The 6,000-nt window shown below is 33.2% G+C and overlaps 1 long non-coding RNA gene across 2 annotated transcripts; it reads left to right on the forward strand.

Annotated features, from left to right (window-relative positions):
* Positions 1 to 547: 547 nt before the first annotated feature.
* Positions 548 to 4,890, forward strand: LOC110682745. Of its 2 annotated transcripts, XR_002503460.1 has the most exons (4): positions 548 to 608; positions 2,032 to 2,150; positions 3,598 to 3,768; positions 4,387 to 4,890. It is a non-coding gene; the product is annotated as an uncharacterized LOC110682745 (long non-coding RNA). The 2 variants fall into 2 exon arrangements; XR_002503459.1 differs by having other exon boundaries at positions 3,598 to 4,890.
* The last annotated feature ends 1,110 nt before the right edge of the window (positions 4,891 to 6,000 follow it).

Raw genomic sequence — 6,000 nt, forward strand, 5'->3', positions numbered from 1 at the left:
AAAAATCAAATTAGTGGAAAATTTGTTAGAAAATTCTATAAAAAAAAAAGTAATAAAAGACAAATCAATTAAATAAACACAAATAATTTATAAGAATTTTCTAACCATATATGAAAAAGGATCGAAATGGGAACAACTTTTATATCCTTTTTTCGACTGGAGGAGTCTACGCGCGTATGTAAATATTTAGTTATTATGGTCGAATTGTAAAATCTTGCCCTATTCCTAGAAAGTTGTTAGGTAGTCTTTTAAACACATACTAAAGAGCATTGTCAATAAAGATTCTCTACCCTTCTAAATCCCACAACATGTGAGACTGTTTCAATTCTACAGTGCAGTGACTCTTTTACCCTTACTTTTTTTTTTCTTTATTTCTTTTTTATCCCGTTGCCCTTATTGACTGCTGTAAAACAAAGGAGAAAATTACTGCACTTAATTTCCTTTTCCTGTCTCGAATTTCCTCACCTCCACTCATTTGTTTGACTACATTTCCCTTTCATTTTGATTTTTCAACATAACGCTACACCCCTTTCTTTCTCCTCCATTTAGACATGTACTCTGGATTCTCCATTGAAGCGACTTCTGAGCTTTCTTCTCCATTGAAGCAGGTTAGACTTTTGTTTCTTTATTATATCATCGAATTTGAACTTCGCAATCTAGGGGTTATCGTAAAGGGCCGGGATTAAGAGTCACCTTTGTGTAATTTTTGCTATTAAAAAATTCTGATTAGTTTTCAGGGAGGTTAAATTAATTATGTTTGCCCAGAATAAGATCAAAGAGAAAGCTGAAAAGGATGTTAGTAGAAGGAGAAGAAGATTTCTAGGTGTGCTTTGATTTTCCGATTTTGTTAAATTTCCTGAAGTAATTAAAATGATATTTCATAAAAAAGCTTCAACCTCCATGAAAATTGCAGCAAGCATTCAAACAGATCTGATTCTCATTTCACAAAATTCTCATTTCTCAATTCAATACTTAAACGAGAGTGTGTCAAAACTCAAAGTTCAAATATGACGCCAATCTTCGAGTATTTCTTAGTGTGTAGAATTGGACCTGAGATGACGCCAATCTTCCTCTCAATTATATTTTCTATCCTCCTCCTCCCCAGTTTCCCATGGTATGTCTAATGGTAATAATATTTGGGGTTGATGTAGAATTGGTAGCTTAATCATCCTTTTTTTAATCACATTTTGAAGCAGGAATTAATTGCTTAATGTAGCAAAGACTGAATTTTTTTTCCAAAAGCATAGGGTGTTGTTGCTTGGGTATATGTATCAAAGTGTTTTATAACATTAATCTTATGTTGGTTTGTATGTATTTGGGAGGGATGTCTATGCCCAGACTACAATGCATCATATTATTGGTGATTGTGGGATTATGTGAATAGAGGAAGACTACAATGCCCAGACTACAATTGAGGAATTGGTGATGTGGGGTTGTTATTGTTGGTGCAAGGAGATGGAGCAGCAGCATGGCGCCAGGGTTGCTGGTGGCTGCTGTTCATGAGGAAGAAGGGCGTTGTGGTTGGGTGAGGTGGGGTATTGTGGCTCCTTGGTGAGGTGTGTGGGAGTTTTTGGTGGTGAGGGTTGGCTGCAGTGGTTGGGAATTGGTGGAATCAGGGTTGTAGAAGGGTGGGTGGAATAGGGACTAATTGGTGGGGTGTGGGAGTTTTGGCCTGGTAGGGGGGCAGGTTGGCAACTGTTGTCGGGAAGGGGAGATGGCGATTCTAGTGGTGGTATTGGGACTGGAGTGGTGCAATGGTGGTGGGGATGGAGAGAGGGGTGGGGCAGTGGTTAGGGTCGTGGAGAAGAGTACTAGAGTAGGGTTGGATTTGGGAGTGGGCGAATAGTTAGGCTTGAGATGGGCTGGTCACCGACTACTAATTGAGATCTCATCATCTGAATTTCTCTCCTATTTCTTTCATATGTTTTTTTTTATAAACTTTGATTTAATGTTTGATCTAGCCTTTTAATATCGTTATTGATGTTAATTTTTTATTTGGATTATTTGTGTTAATTAACCTATACTTTCTAGCAAGTTGTAAGGAGCAAGAAATCAAACAATTTCCAAAGGAAGTACAAAAATATTTGCAAGGGAAGCAAAGAGAGTATGAGGCTGACAAGATACGGGGAAATGATGTGGGAATATCTAAGGTTGGTATGAGTGTTTATTAAACCCTTTAAGTAGTACCTTATTATAGCCAACAATTTTTTGCTGATGAAATTTTGCTTATTTTTGCAATTATTATCTGTTGTCATTATTTTATATTCTTTGGCTCTAATTTAAGAAGTGATATGGTCCAATGTAAACATCTTCATGCTCAACTCTTTCATTGCTTACAATATTGATTTGACTCATTTGAAGGTGGCTATTTCATTGCTTACAATCTTGAGTCAATAAAGTCACAAACGTCAGGTCCAAAGTTCTTGAATACGACGATTAATCTCCTCAGGTCTTGTTTTTATTGAGTGTTATTGGTTAGTAATATTCATAACTGATCAAGTATTTGGAGAATTGCCCTCTCCATCTGCTTCCTTTCAGTCCACAGTGATGTTTTGCATAGTTCATCTGCATTTGTAAAAGATGACTGCCTTGTTTTTGCTATTGTACCAGTGGTTTATGTTCCTTTTCCAACTATTAATCCAAAATAAAAGATATGGATGGATAGTGAATAGGGTAATGTTGTGTGCATCTTAGTCACTGAAAATACTGTGAAAAGCTGGACACGTCACATTTTAAAGTGAAATGGATTTAACCTTTGTGTCATTCAGAGAAACTTTAGGTTGAAACTTGAGTTTCTTTTGTGTTGCATTTATCTTGGTGGGACAATGAGTTTGATAATTTGATTGTGTTATTTTTATTTTGAGCTTGAAACTTGAGGTTCTTTAGATTGACTTTCTTTTTAATAATATGGTGATAGACCGATTGAGTGTGTGTGAATTCTTACAAAAACTAAACTTCAGTAGGTCCCTTTGAGTGAGGTTTTACAAGTTTAAAATATGATAGATTTGGAAGATTATATTGGATAGTGTCATGTAATTTGGTTTTGTGTGGCATTTAATCTCAGAATATGGACTAATATTAATGTTGTGAAATTATAATGATGATTTTTGAATTCTATTGTGGGTTGTGTCATAATTTTATTTTGTTTTGTCATTCATATGCATTGGTGTTTTGGACCTTAATGAATTGCAATTAATGAAAATTTAGAAGCTTAAGATCAATTTCAATTGCATTCTTTGCATTGAGAACTGTCTTTTCCGATGTCATTTGTTCTCATCGAAATTAATAATAATTATAATTGACCATTAAAAATGTTTTAAAATATATTAATTTCAAAATTTATGAGTAAGATTATGAAAAAAATATCAGAACTACAAAATTAAATTTGGTCACAACATCCGCAACCGGTTCTGGGACAACCGCATCATTTCTGTTACTGCAACACGGGATCGTTACCAATATCACGACTAAAACCACATTTTCGAACCATGCATCGGATTCTTCAACTATTATTCTATCTTAAGCTCTATTCATGTGTGATTATGAAAGGTTTACTATATATTTTATAAAGAATGGGGTTGTCTCCTTTTCCTACAGGTCTTAGACTCAGCTCATCAAGTTGGAAGATTTACTGTCTCAAGCTCTCAACTGCCCTTGATTTGCCTTACAAGGAAATGGCCATCCACTATGAAGCTCTTATGATGGGTAAGCAGCCTAAGATGTCCCATTTGATGACGGTTCGAACGAAATAGGGCTACTCCTTCACATGTAAGGCACTTATTAAGATTCTTTTAGTTTTGAGGTTTCAATTGTTGCAATGTTTGATATATGCATCTGTGAAGAAATTTTTAATATGGCATAATTGTCCTACGAACATAAACAATTTGAGACCCTAAAAAGAAACCGGTTAACAAGAAGGGAAGGAGCGATGATCCATTGTACTGTTTAACACTTAAATTATTTGGCTACTCAGAACAATCTGTCATCTCAAAATGGGAATAAGGCTACTTTTGGTGTTAAATTTGGCAATCTGAGTGAGTAGAATTGTTTTTTCTTATTCCGAATTGAGAAATGTTGCAGAAAGGAAATCCTTTTAAATATGATAATTTAATGGTTCCTGCAATCAAATAGCTCTATCCTGCCTTCTTTTCTAGATACACTTAATTTTGTCATCTTCAATTGGCTAGCTTATGAAAACTATATAAATACAAGTAATAGTTAAACCGAACTCTACTTCTGATGATTAACTACTAAAGATCAATATTGCCCCTGCTGGGTACAAACTGATCACCATCGTTTACAAGGCACAATATGAAAAAGCTAGCAATACACATGTGATGAACAGGGTAGTTTGTTACTAACTCCCAAATTCTTGGTTGAATATAGCTCGGAGTGTTGTCTTCCCAAAAATAGTTCTCTTGTCACTACTGAATACAAGCTTCCCACATCAAGCCCTAGGGAGCGAACTTCTTAAAAGCTGTTGGTTGTTGATTATCAATACACTAGAGGCAGCCGAAATGTTCCAGGGGAGCAATATATATTTAGTTTCTGGAATTGGTATTGACGTCTTGGTGTGTCTCACATGGCAGGCGTTCTGTCCAAGAAGTAGCTAAAGATTCTATTAGCTACTCAAGAAGCAGCTTTAATAATTATATAGTTAGTCTTAGATTCCAAAGATTCATTTTATTCATTAATTAATTTTTTTTATTAATTATTATTTTAGGTTATCCAATTTTGTTCCAATCGATCGGATAAGGCAAATAGGTTGTATCTTCTTGAATTTTTTTTGGGTCAAAATTGATTTCAAGTACAGCTTTATAGTTTTATACTTTCATTTGTATCTGCTAAAAGTTTTGGCATTGTATAAAAGAAACATTTTTCTAAAACTCATCTTATTGGTGTTGACATCAATTTTGTTTTATATAAAGTACATATTATGAATAGAACTTACTGTAAATTTGCTGAGCATTGATTAAAAAGCCTTTTTTTTTTTGCCATGTATTTTGATCTTTCTGTATAAGCAAGATTGAATCTAAAAGTAGTAAATTACTAAATTAGTATTTAAAGAGTATAGTTGAGTCGATAGACAAAGAAACGGAGATGACGTCGGCTAATGATTTTGATGCTAAAATTTTGTTATGTTGCTATTCTTAAGTGAAGAATTTATTGCAACATGTTTTCTAATAACACTAATTAATTACATGAAATTACAGAGTAGTACATATTAAGCTATGGCGTGTTCCTAATTTATTGGATTACAATTAATAATAAAGTTCCAAGTAAATTTTATATTGTTGTTAAATAATCTCTTTTTAGTACCACGTGTTGTAACAAAATACTTTTCCTTTTTATTAATAAACTAATTTTAAAAATATTACTAAAATTGTTGATATCACTATTTTTATCAATTTAAATATTAACTTTCGTATAAACATTAATTATATTTCTAAAAATCAATTACAAAACTTCTCGTTAGTGACTCACTATTATATATTTGCTAATGCTACAAATTATACCTACACTCGATAATTACTTTATTGGGCTATCGCGTGCATCGCGCGCAATGACTCAACTAATAATTTTTTTTTTCTTATTCTCTCTTTACTAACTTTCTCACTTCTCTTTCTCATTACCATTTTGATGATCATATTTTTATCCCACCAATAATTTAAAAAAAAAAACATGCCTCACCATGAGACCATTTTCTCTTACTACCACATCATTCTCTCTTACGTTTACTAATACAAAACATAATTTGTATAATTACTTTACTAATAAAATTCAATTTATCATATGGTCAAGGTTGATTGAGCGATCTAACTATACCAATTAATTGGATTTAATCTAGAATAAAAAAAGTTGCGGTTGAATATCTAATTATAGAACACAACCATGTGAATCATATGGAAAGATAACAAATAATTTCTGCAAGTATCATAAAACTTAATGGGTGCATATGTAGTATATATACAAAAACGTTGGAATTACCTCTTTGTATAC

This window comes from Chenopodium quinoa, unplaced genomic scaffold (assembly GCF_001683475.1).
Source record: "Chenopodium quinoa cultivar QQ74 unplaced genomic scaffold, ASM168347v1, whole genome shotgun sequence".
NCBI classification, from domain to species: domain Eukaryota; kingdom Viridiplantae; phylum Streptophyta; class Magnoliopsida; order Caryophyllales; family Amaranthaceae; genus Chenopodium; species Chenopodium quinoa.